The following is a 16461-nucleotide window of genomic DNA, read 5'->3' as shown; positions in this document are numbered from 1 at the left end:
ACTGTAATAAACTAGGCCATGTAAAGTTACAGTGTTGGTGGTTGAAGAAAAGCACTGGGAAGGCTGATGTGGTTAATCAGGATAAGACAGTGGGGTTTGTTAGAGTGGTAAAGGAAAGCCCAAGGGAAGCGAAGGAGGTGCAAACGATTGTACCGAGCCTGTTCAAGAAGTAATTGTTAAGAAGGTGTCAGATGTATTTAAAGAATTTACTTGTGTGAATAAAGTTTACTCATGTGTATCATGAGGAGCAGGTAAAGAAGTCACAATTTTAAGAGATACAGGGGCTAGTCAATCTTTAATGGTAAGAGATGAGGAATTATGTAGTTTGGGAAGAATGTTGCCAGAAAAGGTGGTGATATGTGGAATTCAGGGTGAGAGGAGTAGTGTTCCATTATATAAGGTTGGAGCCACCTGAGTTGGCCACTTTCCGACTTAAAATGGAGAACCGCAAAGGCTGAAGGGAAATTCAGCCAACACAGGCAAAGACTAGCACATACAGGAATCATGCATATTGGAACCTGCAAAACAACCAGGCAGCACCGAAACCAGCAGCCACCTGCATAGTAATGTAGCAGCCACCTGCATAGTAATGTAGCAGCCACCTGCATAGTAATGTAGCAGCCATCTACATAGTAATGTGCGATCCCCAGGCACAATGGCAACAGTAAAGGTAAACAAAGCCAAGCCAGACTCCTCGGCGTCAGCAGGAGCCAAGACAAAGGAAGGCCAACGGACACTTAGGACCGCCTAGCGATCAGGGAACCGCTCCAGCATTGGAGAAATCGATCCAAGTGATCGGAAAGTAGTCCAATCACTTGGAACCAGGTACGGGGTCCACCCCAAAGGGCGGGAAGCCCCTGGGGACTATAAAGTAAAGCCCCCAAGTTCAAATCGTCCTTCTTGGCAGGGTCACTCAGCAGCGAATCAACCCCTGAGAGTGAACTGCCCAAGCTGCCTCCAAGTAGGTAAGTCTCAAGTCAACGCTCGCTCCAAGATAGGCGCTCCTAGCTACCAGTCCATACCAGCTTTTGAATCCCGTAGACCCAGGACCTGAACGAAAGGCCATTTGTTCCCCTGAACTGGTGGGCCAGTCCGAAGCTAAGTATAGGCCTGCTAGTTATAGATAGTTTGTTAAGTAGAATTTATGCATGAGTAGCGATTGACTGTGTATAATAAATGTGTTTTGATTTGAATCTTACTAATTGGTGTTTTGAGTTATTGATCATTACTTGAACTTGAACCTCGTGGCGGTATCATAAAGATACCTGGCGACGCTCGAGCAAAGGTTAAACAAACAGAGCAAATTTCGATTTCAGAGCCAACCAAAAGTAGGCAACATATTACTGGCGACATCCTGACGGGACCTGATCGAAAAGTGGCTTAACCACTCCGGGAGAACCCAAAATTTAAATTAGAAATCCAATTGGGAACAGAAAAACCACAAGTGTTCAAGCAGTTCTGATCAATCCTCATAATTCGGAAGTGTGTTAATGCATGCGTAACTAACAGGGCGATAAGGTAAACTGATAGATTTTTTGTTGTGACAAAACTGTCGGGAGTTTGTATTCCGGAAAATAGCGAAAGCCGTACCCGAAATATTCGGGTCCGTACTCCATTGCGGACAAAGTAAGCCCCTCCGTGTACTTAAAAAAAAAACTTAATTATAATTTAGAGGATATCTAAGCCAGAGATCGGAGAGTATTATAGTTAGCTATCGCATTTCTATTAGAAATCTAGTGCTAGGAAACAGATAGTCAACAGTAACTTTGAAATTAAAAAAAAAAATTTTTTTTTTAAATTTTTTAAATGTAAATTTTAATTTTAATTAATTGATGCAATGTCAGTTAGAGGGGTGCTGTGCTCTGACTGTGAGATGTGGCAGGTCCGGGAGGCTTCCAGCGTCCTGGATGGCTTCATCTGCAGAAAGTGCACCCAACTGGAGCTCCTCACAGACCGCATGGTTCGGTTGGAGCGGCAATTGGATGCACTTAGGAGCATGCAGGTGGCGGAAAGCGTCATAGATCGCAGTTATGTAGATGTGGTCACACCCAAGGTGCAGGCAGAGAAATGGGTGACCACCAGAAAGGGCAGGCAGTCAGTGCAGGAATCCCCTGTGGTTGTCCCCCTCTCGAACAGATATACCCCTTTGGATACTGTCGGGGGGGATAGCCTATCAGGGGAAAACAGCAGCAGCCAGAGCAGTGGCACCACGGCTGGCTCTGATGTTCAGAAGGGAGGGCCAAAGCGCAGAAGAGTAATAGTAATAGGGGACTCTATAGTCAGGGGCACAGATAGGCGCTTCTGTGGACGTGAAAGAGACTCCAGGATGGTATGTTGCCTCCCTGGTGCCAGGGTCCAGGATGTCTCCGAACGGGTAGAGGGCATCCTGAAGGGAGAGGGCAAACAGACAGAGGTCGTTGTACATATTGGTACTAACGACATAGGCAGGAAGGGGCATGAGGTCCTGCAGCAGGAGTTCAGGGAGCTAGGCAGAAAGTTAAAAGACAGGACCTCGAGGGTTGTAATCTCGGGATTACTCCCTGTGCCACGTGCCAGTGAGGCTAGAAATAGGAAGATAGAGCAGCTAAACACGTGGCGAAACAGCTGGTGTAGGAGGGAGGGTTTCCATTATCTGGACCACTGGGAGCTCTTCCGGGGCAGGTGTGACCTGTATAAGAAGGACGGGTTGCATCTAAACCGGAGAGGCATAAATATCCTGGCCGCGAAGTTTGCTAGTGTCACACGGGAGGGTTTAAACTAGTATGGCGGGGGGTGGGCACGGGAGCAATAGGTCAGAAGGTGAGAGCATTGAGGGAGAACTAGGGAATAGGGACAGTGTGGCTCTGAGGCAGAGCAGACAGGGAGAAGTTGCTGAACACAGCGGGTCTGGTGGCCTGAAGTGCGTATGTTTTAATCCAAGAAGTATTACGGGTAAGGCAGATGAACTTAGAGCTTGGATTAGTACTTGGAACTATGATATTGTTGCCATTACAGAGACCTGGTTGAGGGAAGGGCAGGATTGGCAGCTAAACGTTCCAGGATTTAGATGTTTCAGGCGGGATAGAGGGGGATGTAAAAGGGGAGGCGGAGTTGCGCTACTGGTTCGGGAGAATATCACAGCTGTACTGCGAGAGGACACCTCAGAGGGCAGTGAGGCTATATGGCTAGAGATCAGGAATAAGAAGGGTGCAGTCACAATGTTGGGGGTTTACTACAGGCCTCCCAACAGCCAGCGGGAGATAGAGGAGCAGATAGGTAGACAGGTTTTGGAAAAGAGTAAAAACAACAGGGTTGTGGTGATGGGAGACTTCAACTTCCCCAATATTGACTGGGACTCACTTAGTGCCAGGGGCTTAGACGGGGCGGAGTTTGTAAGGAGCATCCAGGAGGGCTTCTTAAAACAATATGTAGACAGTCCAACTAGGGAAGGGGCGGCACTGGACCTGGTATTGGGGAATGAGCCTGGCCAGGTGGTAGATGTTTCAGTAGGGGAGCATTTCGGTAACAGTGACCACAATTCAGTAAGTTTTAAAGTACTGGTGGACAAGGATAAGAGTGGTCCTAGGATGAATGTGCTAAATTGGGGGAAGGCTAATTATAACAATATGAGGCGGGAACTGAAGAACATAGATTGGGGGCGGATGTTTGAGGGCAAATCAACATCTGACATGTGGGAGGCTTTCAAGTGGCAGTTGAAAGGGATTCAGGACCGGCATGTTCCTGTGAGGAAGAAGGATAAATACGGCAATTTTCGGGAACCTTGGATGACGAGAGATATTGTAGGCCTCATCAAAAAGAAAAAGGAGGCATTTATCAGGGCTAAAAGGCTGGGAACAGACGAAGCCTGCGTGGAATATAAGGAAAGTAGGAAGGAACTTAAGCAAGGAGTCAGGAGGGCTTGAAGGGGTCACGAAAAGTCATTGGCAAATAGGGTTAAGGAAAATCCCAAGGCTTTTTACACGTACATAAAAAGCAAAAGGGTAGCCAGGGAAAGGGTTGGCCCACTGAAGGATAGGCAAGGGAATCTATGTGTGGAGCCAGAGTAAATGGGCGAGGTACTAAATGAATACTTTGCATCAGTATTCACCAAAGAGAAGGAATTGGTAGATGTTGAGTCTGGAGAAGGGTGTGTAGATAGCCTGGGTCACATTGAGATCCAAAAAGACGAGGTGTTGGGTGTCTTAAAAAATATTAAGGTAGATAAGTCCCCAGGGCCTGATGGGATCTACCCCAGAATACTGAAGGAGGCTGGAGAGGAAATTGCTGAGGCCTTGACGGAAATCTTTGGATCCTCGCTGTCTTCGGGGGATGTCCCGGAGGACTGGAGAATAGCCAATGTTGTTCCTCTGTTTAAGAAGGGTAGCAAGGATAATCCCGGGAACTACAGGCCAGTGAGCCTTACTTCAGTGGTAGGGAAATTACTGGAGAGAATTCTTCGAGACAGGATCTACTCCCATTTGGAAGCAAATGGACGTATTAGTGAGAGGCAGCACGGTTTTGTGAAGGGGAGGTCGTGTCTCACTAACTTGATAGAGTTTTTCGAGGAGGTCACTAAGATGATTGATGCAGGTAGGGCAGTGGATGTTGTCTATATGGACTTCAGTAAGGCCTTTGACAAGGTCCCTCATGGTAGACTAGTACAAAAGGTGAAGTCACACGGGATCAGGGGTGAGCTGGCATGGTGGATACAGAACTGGCTAGGCCATAGAATGCAGAGAGTAGCAATGGAAGGATGCTTTTCTAATTGGAGGGCTGTGACCAGTGGTGTTCCACAGGGATCAGTGCTGGGACCTTTGCTCTTTGTAGTATATATAAATGATTTGGAGGAAAATGTAACTGGTCTGATTAGTAAGTTTGCAGACGACACAAAGGTTGGTGGAATTGCGGATAGCGATGAGGACTGTCGGAGGATACAGCAGGATTTAGATTGTTTGGAGACTTGGGCGGAGAGATGGCAGATGGAGTTTAATCCGGACAAATGTGAGGTAATGCATTTTGGAAGGTCTAATGCAGGTAGGGAATATACGGTGAATGGTAGAACCCTCAAGAGTATTGCAAGTCAAAGAGATCTAGGAGTACAGGTCCACAGGTCACTGAAAGGGGCAACACAGGTGGAGAAGGTAGTCAAGAAGGCATACGGCATGCTTGCCTTCATTGGTCGGGGCATTGAGTATAGAAATTGGCAAGTCATGTTGCAGCTGTATAGAACCTTAGTTAGGCCACACTTGGAGTATAGTGTTCAATTCTGGTCGCCACACTACCAGAAGGATGTGGAGGCTTTAGAGAGGGTGCAGAAGAGATTTACCAGAATGTTGCCTGGTATGGAGGGCATTAGCTATGAGGAGCGATTGAATAAACTCGGTTTGTTCTCACTGGAACGAAGGAGGTTGAGGGGAGACCTGATAGAGGTATACAAAATTATGAGGGGCATAGACAGAGTGGATAGTCAGAGGCTTTTCCCCAGGGTAGAGGGGTCAATTACTAGGGGGCATAGGTTTAAGGTGAGAGGGGCAAGGTTTAGAGTAGATGTACGAGGCATGTTTTTTTACGCAGAGGGTAGTGGGTGCCTGGAACTCGCTACCGGAGGAGGTGGTGGAAGCAGGGACGATAGGGACATTTAAGGGGCATCTTGACAAATACATGAATAGGATGGGAATAGAGGGATACGGACCCAGGAAGTGTAGAAGATTGTAGTTTAGTCGGGCAGCATGGTCGGCACGGGCTTGGAGGGCCGAAGGGCCTGTTCCTGTGCTGTACATTTCTTTGTTCTTTAAGTACCCCAACGGAAAGACTGCGAGGTTCCATATTAACCAGCTTAAGGCATATGGACCACAGTCCAACCACGCACATCACGTCATGCTCGACGCAGCAGACCACACCCCGCCCACAGCCAACGTAACCCTACCCTCCTCCAACACGTCCAGCCCAGCCACGGACTCAACCTCGACTCCACCCCCGAACTCTAGACTCCGCCCCGGAATGCCCACAGACAGCAGCAGCAGCGACAGCGACTGTGACACAGACAATAGCCACAGCACGTCTCCCTACTATCCCCAGGCAACAGGCCCCACACCCAGCGAATCTGACCACGATTCGAGTGATCCCTTCCTCATCACATTCCTCAATAAACCCCACCAAAGACCACCGCCCTACGATAAAGACCCCGACTCCGTCTCCACAGAACTAGACACCACCTGTTGGCACCGCGACAACTCATACAGGCTCGTCCGGAACAACGAGATGGACCCAAAATTGCACCATGCAGCCCTATCAGCCCTGATACATTCCAGAGTACGGCATCCGGGAGAAGATGACGACTTTGAGTCTGACTCCCAAAGCGAGAACCCCTTTGCGATCCTGTTCGCAACCGATAACTGAGGTGTCCAGATGATGTTTTAAAAAGGAACCGCTTGGGAGAAACGGTGTCCTTTCTGATGGAACCTGCAGCATGTTTAATGTTGTTTGTAAGATCGAAAAAAAATTCACGGCCCCACGCCACCACCTTTCTGACGCCCACTGGCAGTCAGAGAAACTAGTTTGTCCTGGACGCTAGTTCAGAGGAACTAGTTTGTCCGCAGAGACTTGTTAATGTCCCAGACGCCAGTTCAGAGGAACTCGTCTGTTGAGAGAAAAACAAACCGTTCCTAACTGCCCTTCAGGTTTAAAGGTAAAACCAATGCGGCAGCCCCCCCCCCCCCCCCCCCCTGCCCCCCCCCCCCCCCTGCCCCCCCCCCCCCACGATGACTACATTTTTGCCCGTTCGTGTCGGTTGCTCAGGCAGTGGAGAAACGGCATTGGGACCCGCCCTGCCTGGGAACCCCCCCTCTGGTCAGCTACGCTCGGGTAGGGCACACACGGCATTGGTCGCCGTCCGACCCGGGGATTCCATCCAAATCCTACCCGTCGCGGCCCATACGCACCTCATTTCGGCACTTTTGGTTCAAAAGGTTTTGTTTGTTTCAGGCGACCCTTAGGTTGCCATCCCTCTGCTATTTACATCCTCAAACATTTGGATGGTAAATCGCACAGCCTGCGAGACGGCTCGCACTGGTTCAGTATTTTTAAAGTGTGTCTTGTCCTGAATATTCGGGTTTTTTTTTTTAAAATGAGGGAGTCACACATGGTGACAAATTGTAAAGGGAGAATTGGCACTGAAGGACAGACATACTAACAGACCAGATATTAAACCAAGATAGTAACAGGCACTATGCTTGATCCCACAGAACCCCAGAAGCTCCAGGAAAAGAGACAAAATGAACAGAAGAGAAGAGAAAGAAGAACCATGAGGACATCCTCCTCTAATGAACATTTGGTTGCGCGCGAACGCGAACCCCCTGACCCCAACCCCCCCCCCCCCCCAGCCGTTAATGATTCACTTCCCCATAGCACCCAGAGCCCAGTCACAAGCGACACCACACCATCTTGGTGTGACAGGTTTATAACCTGGTACTCCCTGTCCTACTTAATAGAATCCCTACTAGTGTTGGCGATACTCTGCAGCATCGTGCAGACTATCCGCATGAGGAAATGGAGAAGGAGAGCCGACCGCGCTCGCACCCCGGTATACAGAATGAGATCCACTATTTTCGGTTTTCACCAGGCCCCCAAACCCGTCGATCTATAATAAAGTACATTCGTTTGCGTTCTTCTGTAAATAAAGAAATGGAAAGATTGTACAACCCTGTGTTTGACTGCCAAGCCAAGAAAAATGTAAATGCTGCTATTATTTTGTATTGTTTAGTAAGTTAGTATGATTGAATGTTTGAGTGAGTGTAGAGTATTGAGGACAGTTAGAGGTACCGTTTTTTTATTTTGTAATGCATGTCCCTGTTTTGACAGAGCGCCAGTTAGAATGTTAGTTAAAATTTTTCTTGCATAATTATGGTCAGTGTAGAGACCATAGAAGAGTGCTCACCGGGTCAGGGAATGAAGACAACGCAGTTATGTGATCCTTCACGCTTCGCGTTAGGATCACAAGGAGGGTTTGTAGCCACCTGAGTTGGTCACTTCCCGACTTAAAATGGAGAACCGCAAAGGCTGAAGGGAAATTCAGCCAACACAGGCAAAGACTAGCAAATACAGAAATCATGCATATTGGAACCTGCAAAACAACCAGACAGCACCGAAACCAGCAGCCACCTGCATAGTAATGTGCGATCCCCAGGCACAATGGCAACAGTTAAGGTAAACAAAGCCAATCCAGACTCCTCGGCGCCAGCAGGAGCCAAGACAAAGGAAGGCCAACGGACACTTAGGACCGCCTAGCGATCAGGGAACCGCTCCAGCATTGGAGAAATCGATCCAAGTGATTGGAAAGTAGTCCAATCACTTGGAACCAGGTACGGGGTCCGCCCCGAAGGGCGGGAAGCCCCTGGGGACTATAAAGTAAAGCCCCCAAGTTCAAATCGTCCTTCTTGGCAGGGTCACTCAGCAGCGAATCAACCCTTGAGAGTGAACTGCCCAAGCTGCCTCCAAGCAAATAAGTCTCAAGTCAATGCTCGCTCCGAGATAGGCGCTCCTAGCTACCAGTCCATACCAGCTTTTGAATCCCGTAGACTCAGGACCTGAATGAGAGCCCATTTGTTCCGCTGAACTGGTGGGCAAGTCCAAAGCTAAGTATAGGCCTGTTAGTTATGGAGATAGTTTATTGAGTAGAATTTATGCATGAGTAGCGATTGACTGTGTATAATAAATGTGTTTTGATTTGAATCTTACTAATTGGTGTTTTGAGTTATTGATCATTACTTGAACTTGAACCTCGTGGCGGTATCATAAAGATACCTGGCGACTCGAGAGCAAAGGTTAAACAAACAGAGCAAATTTCAATTTAAGAGCCAACCAAAAGTTAGCAACAAGGTAAAGTTGGAAAGTCGAGTGAAGAGTGGTGAATTGGTAGTAGGAGTAATAGATAAACTATCTTGTCCAGGAATACAGTTTATCTTGGGTAATGATATAGCTGGATCGCTATAGGAGTGATGCCTACTGTGGTTGATAAGCCAGTGGAAAATCAGACAACTGAAGGGTTGAAGGACGAATATCCTGAGATTTTTCCGGATTGTGTCGTAACAAAGTCACAGGTTAAGATAAGAGGAGAAATCAAAGAGAGAAGATGAAGTTGAAGTGCAATTATCGGAAACGATTTTTGATCAGATAGTTAAAAAAGAACAAGAACAGGTGGAGGATGAGGCAGATATTTATAGTTCAGGAAAATTGGCGGAGTTACAGCAGAAAGATGTAGCAATAAAACAGATATATGAGAAAGCATATACGGAAGAGGAATCTGAGAGTATACCAGAGTGTTATTATGGTAAAAATGATGTCTTGATGAGAAAATGGAGACCTGTACATATGCAGGCGGATGAAAAGTGGGCCTGAATCATCTTCCTTGCGGAGTATCCGATACCCTCAAGACGAAGGAAAATAATGTGATCTCCTAGCATTAATGAATTTGATCGAACATTTGTGGCGTGATTACTCCACTGATGGAATTGCTGAAGAAACGTAAAAAATTTCAGTGGAATTATCTGATTCTGAAGAGAAATGCTGAGGAGTAGAGGAATGGATGGATCGTGCAGACTTTGTTCAAAGAGACTGTCAATCGAGAAGGATTTCGGTTGGAGGAAGAAGAGCAAAGAAAAATGGACCATATTATTATACCTGTTTGCGTGTGTTTTATGGTGCAAAAATGAAACCATCTTGCAGTTGATGGTTTATTTTTTTTTCTTGGGGGGAGGTGTCATGTGAGAGTGCCTTTAAGAAATGGATGTTTACGCAATGTACCTTTAAGAAAATGCAGTGATGTCAGAGTGTGGGTGCAGCTGGGCTTTAGATTCCCGTACCAGCCTCCCCGAACAGGCGCCGGAATGTGGTGACTAGGGGCTTTTCACAGTAACTTCATTGAAGTCTACTCGTGACAATAAGCGATTTTCATTTCATTTCATTAGCCATTTTGCAGTTTTTAGTTGCAGTTTGGAGGAAAAGAGCTTGGGGAGTGTCTGTTTTGCAGTGAGCTGGATTTGCTGTGATCTCTGCCATGAAAGACTATCTCTGGATCATTTGGGTGATTTAAGCTCATAAGAGTGATTTTGTTTAAAGGTGTTAAGTCTCTTGGAAGTTTGAAGGAACATTGAGGAATTATTTACTGTTGCAATATTTTCGGAGTTATCTTTGAAGGGGTGTTGCCCCTAACATCAATATTTATTTAAGATGTAAAGTTGAGTTCATGGAATAAACAGTGTTTTGTGTTTAAAAACCCACATGTCCATAATTGTAATCCCACACCTAGGGAACAAGCCGTGTGCTCGGAAAAGCAACAAATACATTAGAGGGGGAGGTTGGTTGAGCTCCATGATACATTTTGGGTTGTGAAAACGCCTCGCCCGTAACCAGGGACAGTTTAGCCAACCCACCTGCCCTGAATATCTCTGTGTTGTGGGGGAGACCCTCGCAGACACGGGGAGAATGTGCAAACCCCACCCGGACAGTGACCCGGGGCCGGGATCGAACCCGGGCGCCCGGCCCCACCCGGACAGTGACCCCGGACAGTGACCCCGGGGCCGGGATCGAACCCGGGCGCCCGGCTCCACCCGGACAGTGACCCCGGACAGTGACCCCGGGGCCGGGATTGACCAGTGAGTGACCACAGGATTAACCAGGTTAACCACACTAACCAGGTTAACCACACTAACCAGGTTAACCAGTCGGCGCGAGAGCGCTCATCCGCGGGTGACACGAGTCAAGCTGGTTGGAAGGGCCCGCCCCTCGGGGTCATGACCCGGAAGTGTGACTGGGCGGAAGTGACGTCATCGCGATGGCGGCGCGGAAAAAAACGGAAAACAACCGGTAACCGGATAGAGAGAAAGTGAGAGAGACTGGGAGAGAGAGAGAGAGACTGGGATAGAGGGAGAGAGAGACTGGGATAGAGAGAGAGAGAGACTGGGATAGAGAGAGAGAGAGAGACTGGGATAGAGAGAGAGAGAGAGACTGGGATAGAGAGATAGAGAGAGACTGGGATAGAGAGAGAGAGAGACTGGGATAGAGAGAGAGAGAGACTGGGATAGAGAGAGAGAGACTGGGATAGAGAGAGAGACTGGGATAGAGAGAGAGAGACTGGGATAGAGAGAGAGAGAGACTGGGATAGAGAGAGAGAGAGACTGGGATAGAGAGAGAGAGAGAGACTGGGATAGAGAGAGAGAGAGAGACTGGGATAGAGAGAGAGAGACTGGGATAGAGAGAGAGAGAGACTGGGATAGAGAGAGAGAGAGACTGGGATAGAGAGAGAGAGACTGGGATAGAGAGAGAGAGACTGGGATAGAGAGAGAGAGACTGGGATAGAGAGAGAGAGACTGGGATAGAGAGAGAGAGAGACTGGGATAGAGAGAGAGAGAGAGACTGGGATAGAGAGAGAGAGAGAGACTGGGATAGAGAGATAGAGACTGGGATAGAGGGAGAGAGAGACTGGGATAGAGAGAGAGAGAGACTGGGATAGAGAGAGAGAGACTGGGATAGAGAGAGAGAGAGAGACTGGGATAGAGAGAGAGAGAGACTGGGATAGAGAGATAGAGAGAGACTGGGATAGAGAGAGAGAGAGACTGGGATAGAGAGATAGAGAGACTGGGATAGAGAGAGAGAGAGACTGGGATAGAGACAGAGAGAGACTGGGATAGAGAGAGAGAGACTGGGATAGAAGAGAGAGAGAGACTGGGATAGAGAGAGAGAGACTGGGATAGAGAGAGAGAGAGACTGGGATAGAGAGAGAGAGACTGGGATAGAGAGAGAGAGACTGGGATAGAGAGAGAGAGACTGGGATAGAGAGAGAGAGACTGGGATAGAGAGAGAGAGAGACTGGGATAGAGAGAGAGAGAGACTGGGATAGAGAGAGAGAGAGAGACTGGGATAGAGAGAGAGAGAGACTGGGATAGAGAGAGAGAGACTGGGATAGAGAGAGAGAGAGAGACTGGGATAGAGAGAGAGAGAGAGACTGGGATAGAGAGAGAGAGAGACTGGGATAGAGAGAGAGAGACTGGGATAGAGAGAGAGAGACTGGGATAGAGAGAGAGAGAGACTGGGATAGAGAGAGAGAGAGACTGGGATAGAGAGAGAGAGAGAGACTGGGATAGAGAGAGAGAGAGACTGGGATAGAGAGAGAGAGAGACTGGGATAGAGAGAGAGAGAGAGACTGGGATAGAGAGAGAGAGAGACTGGGATAGAGAGAGAGAGACTGGGATAGAGAGAGAGAGACTGGGATAGAGAGAGAGAGAGACTGGGATAGAGAGATAGAGAGAGACTGGGATAGAGAGAGAGAGAGACTGGGATAGAGAGATAGAGAGAGACTGGGATAGAGAGAGAGAGAGACTGGGATAGAGAGAGAGAGACTGGGATAGCGAGAGAGAGACTGGGATAGAGAGAGAGAGACTGGGATAGAGAGAGAGAGAGACTGGGATAGAGAGAGAGAGAGACTGGGATAGAGAGAGAGAGAGAGACTGGGATAGAGAGAGAGAGAGACTGGGATAGAGAGATAGAGAGACTGGGATAGAGAGAGAGAGACTGGGATAGAGAGATAGAGACTGGGATAGAGAGAGAGAGAGACTGGGATAGAGAGATAGAGAGAGACTGGGATAGAGAGAGAGAGAGACTGGGATAGAGAGATAGAGAGAGACTGGGATAGAGAGAGAGAGAGACTGGGATAGAGAGAGAGAGACTGGGATAGCGAGAGAGAGACTGGGATAGAGAGAGAGAGACTGGGATAGAGAGAGAGAGAGACACTGGGATAGAGAGAGAGAGACTGGGATAGAGAGAGAGAGAGAGACTGGGATAGAGAGAGAGAGAGACTGGGATAGAGAGATAGAGAGACTGGGATAGAGAGAGAGAGACTGGGATAGAGAGATAGAGAGACTGGGATAGAGAGAGAGAGACTGGGATAGAGAGAGAGAGAGACTGGGATAGAGAGAGACTGGGATAGAGAGAGAGACTGGGATAGAGAGAGAGAGAGACTGGGATAGAGAGAGAGAGATTGGGATAGAGAGAGTGAGATTGGGATAGAGAGAGAGAGACTGGGATAGAGAGAGAGAGACTGGGATAGAGAGAGAGAGAGAGAGACTGGGATAGGAGAGAGAGAGACTGGGATAGAGAGAGAGAGAGACTGGGATAGAGAGAGAGAGAAACTGGGATAGAGAGAGAGAGAGACTGGGATAGAGAGAGAGAGAGAGACTGGGATAGAGAGAGAGAGAGACTGGGATAGAGAGAGAGAGACTGGGATAGAGAGAGAGAGAGACTGGGATAGAGAGAGAGAGACTGGGATAGAGAGAGAGAGACTGGGATAGAGAGAGAGAGACTGGGATAGAGAGAGAGAGAGACTGGGATAGAGAGAGAGCGACTGGGATAGAGAGAGAGCGACTGGGATAGAGAGAGAGAGAGACTGGGATAGAGAGAGAGAGAGAGACTGGGATAGAGAGAGAGAGAGACTGGGATAGAGAGAGAGAGACTGGGATAGAGAGAGAGAGAGACTGGGATAGAGAGAGAGAGACTGGGATAGAGAGAGAGAGACTGGGATAGAGAGAGAGAGACTGGGATAGAGAGAGAGAGATAGACTGGGATAGAGAGAGAGAGAGACTGGGATAGAGAGAGAGAGAGACTGGGATAGAGAGAGAGAGAGACTGGGATAGAGAGAGAGAGAGACTGGGATAGAGAGAGAGAGAGACTGGGATAGAGAGAGAGAGACTGGGATAGAGAGAGAGAGAGAGACTGGGATAGAGAGAGAGAGAGACTGGGATAGAGAGAAGAGAGACTGGGATAGAGAGAGAGAGACTGGGATAGAGAGAGAGCGACTGGGATAGAGAGAGAGAGACTGGGATAGAGAGATAGAGAGACTGGGATAGAGAGAGAGCGACTGGGATAGAGAGAGAGAGAGACTGGGATAGAGAGAGAGAGAGAGACTGGGATAGAGAGAGAGAGAGACTGGGATAGAGAGAGAGAGACTGGGATAGAGAGAGAGAGAGACTGGGATAGAGAGAGAGAGACTGGGATAGAGAGAGAGAGACTGGGATAGAGAGAGAGAGAGACTGGGATAGAGAGAGAGAGATAGACTGGGATAGAGAGAGAGAGAGACTGGGATAGAGAGAGAGAGAGACTGGGATAGAGAGAGAGAGAGACTGGGATAGAGAGAGAGAGAGACTGGGATAGAGAGAGAGAGAGACTGGGATAGAGAGAGAGACTGGGATAGAGAGAGAGAGACTGGGATAGAGAGAGAGAGACTGGGATAGAGAGAGAGAGATAGACTGGGATAGAGAGAGAGAGAGAGAGACTGGGATAGAGAGAGAGAGAGACTGGGATAGGGAGAGAGAGACTGGGATAGGGAGAGAGAGAGACGGATAGAGAGAGAGAGAGAGACTGGGATAGAGAGAGAGAGAGACTGGGATAGAGAGAGAGAGAGAGACTGGGATAGAGAGAGAGAGAGAGACTGGGATAGAGAGAGAGAGAGACTGGGATAGAGAGAGAGAGATAGACTGGGATAGAGAGAGAGAGAGACTGGGATAGAGAGAGAGAGAGACTGGGATAGGGAGAGAGAGACTGGGATAGGGAGAGAGAGAGACGGATAGAGAGAGAGAGAGAGACTGGGATAGAGAGAGAGAGAGACTGGGATAGAGAGAGAGAGAGACTGGGATAGAGAGAGAGAGACTGGGATAGAGAGAGAGAGAGACTGGGATAGAGAGAGAGAGAGAGACTGGGATAGAGAGAGAGAGAGACTGGGATAGAGAGAGAGAGAGACTGGATAGAGAGAGAGAGACTGGGATAGAGAGAGAGAGAGACTGGGATAGAGAGAGAGAGAGACTGGGGATAGAGAGAGAGAGAGACTGGGATAGAGAGAGAGAGACTGGGATAGAGAGAGAGACTGGGATAGAGAGAGAGAGACTGGGATAGAGAGAGAGAGACTGGGATAGAGAGAGAGAGATAGACTGGGATAGAGAGAGAGAGAGACTGGGATAGAGAGAGACAGAGACTGGGATAGAGAGAGAGAGACTGGGATAGAGAGAGAGAGAGACTGGGATAGAGAGAGAGAGAGACTGGGATAGAGAGAGAGAGAGACTGGGATAGAGAGAGAGACTGGGATAGAGAGAGAGAGACTGGGATAGAGAGAGAGAGACTGGGATAGAGAGAGAGAGATAGACTGGGATAGAGAGAGAGAGAGACTGGGATAGAGAGAGAGAGAGACTGGGATAGGGAGAGAGAGACTGGGATAGGGAGAGAGAGAGACGGATAGAGAGAGAGAGAGAGACTGGGATAGAGAGAGAGAGAGACTGGGATAGAGAGAGAGAGAGAGACTGGGATAGAGAGAGAGAGAGAGACTGGGATAGAGAGAGAGAGAGACTGGGATAGAGAGAGAGAGATAGACTGGGATAGAGAGAGAGAGAGACTGGGATAGAGAGAGAGAGAGACTGGGATAGGGAGAGAGAGACTGGGATAGGGAGAGAGAGAGACGGATAGAGAGAGAGAGAGAGACTGGGATAGAGAGAGAGAGAGACTGGGATAGAGAGAGAGAGAGACTGGGATAGGGAGAGAGAGACTGGGATAGGGAGAGAGAGAGACGGATAGAGAGAGAGAGAGAGACTGGGATAGAGAGAGAGAGAGACTGGGATAGAGAGAGAGGAGAGACTGGGATAGAGAGAGAGAGAGACTGGGATAGAGAGAGAGAGAGACTGGGATAGAGAGAGAGAGAGACTGGGATAGGGAGAGAGAGACTGGGATAGAGAGAGAGAGAGACTGGGATAGAGAGAGAGAGAGACTGGGAATAGAGAGAGAGAGAGACTGGGATAGAGAGAGAGAGAGAGAGAGACGGATAGAGAGAGAGAGAGAGACTGGGATAGAGAGAGAGAGAGACTGGGATAGGGAGAGAGAGACTGGGATAGGGAGAGAGAGAGACGGATAGAGAGAGAGAGAGAGACTGGGATAGAGAGAGAGAGAGACTGGGATAGAGAGAGAGAGGAGACTGGGATAGAGAGAGAGAGAGACTGGGATAGAGAGAGAGAGAGACTGGGATAGAGAGAGAGAGAGACTGGGATAGGGAGAGAGAGACTGGGATAGAGAGAGAGAGAGACTGGGATAGAGAGAGAGAGAGACTGGATAGAGAGAGAGAGAGACTGGGATAGAGAGAGAGAGAGAGAGAGACGGATAGAGAGAGAGAGACTGGGATAGAGAGAGAGAGAGACTGGGATAGAGAGAGAGAGAGACTGGGATAGAGAGAGAGAGAGACTGGGATAGAGAGAGAGGAGAGACTGGGATAGAGAGAGAGAGAGAGACTGGGATAGGGAGAGAGAGACTGGGATAGGGAGAGAGAGAGACGGATAGAGAGAGAGAGAGAGACTGGGATAGAGAGAGAGAGAGACTGGGATAGAGAGAGAGAGAGAGACTGGGATAGAGAGAGAGAGAGACTGGGATAGAGAGAGAGAGAGACTGGGATAGAGA

The 16461-nt window shown here is 48.5% G+C and overlaps 1 protein-coding gene across 3 annotated transcripts in view; it reads left to right on the top strand.

The window, feature by feature from the left end:
- Positions 1–10788: 10788 nt before the first annotated feature.
- The window catches only part of LOC140389484 (myoneurin-like), a 200534-nt gene continuing 194861 nt past the window's right edge, over positions 10789–16461 (top strand). For all 3 annotated transcript variants that reach the window (XM_072473619.1, XM_072473618.1, XM_072473620.1), the window contains exon 1: positions 10789–10842. The gene's annotated coding sequence lies outside the window, so the exon portion shown is untranslated. The remainder of the gene's footprint in view (positions 10843–16461) is intronic.

This window comes from Scyliorhinus torazame, chromosome 14 (genome assembly GCF_047496885.1).
Source record: "Scyliorhinus torazame isolate Kashiwa2021f chromosome 14, sScyTor2.1, whole genome shotgun sequence".
In the NCBI taxonomy this organism is placed as follows: domain Eukaryota; kingdom Metazoa; phylum Chordata; class Chondrichthyes; order Carcharhiniformes; family Scyliorhinidae; genus Scyliorhinus; species Scyliorhinus torazame.
This window is presented reverse-complemented; position numbering and strand designations above follow the sequence as displayed.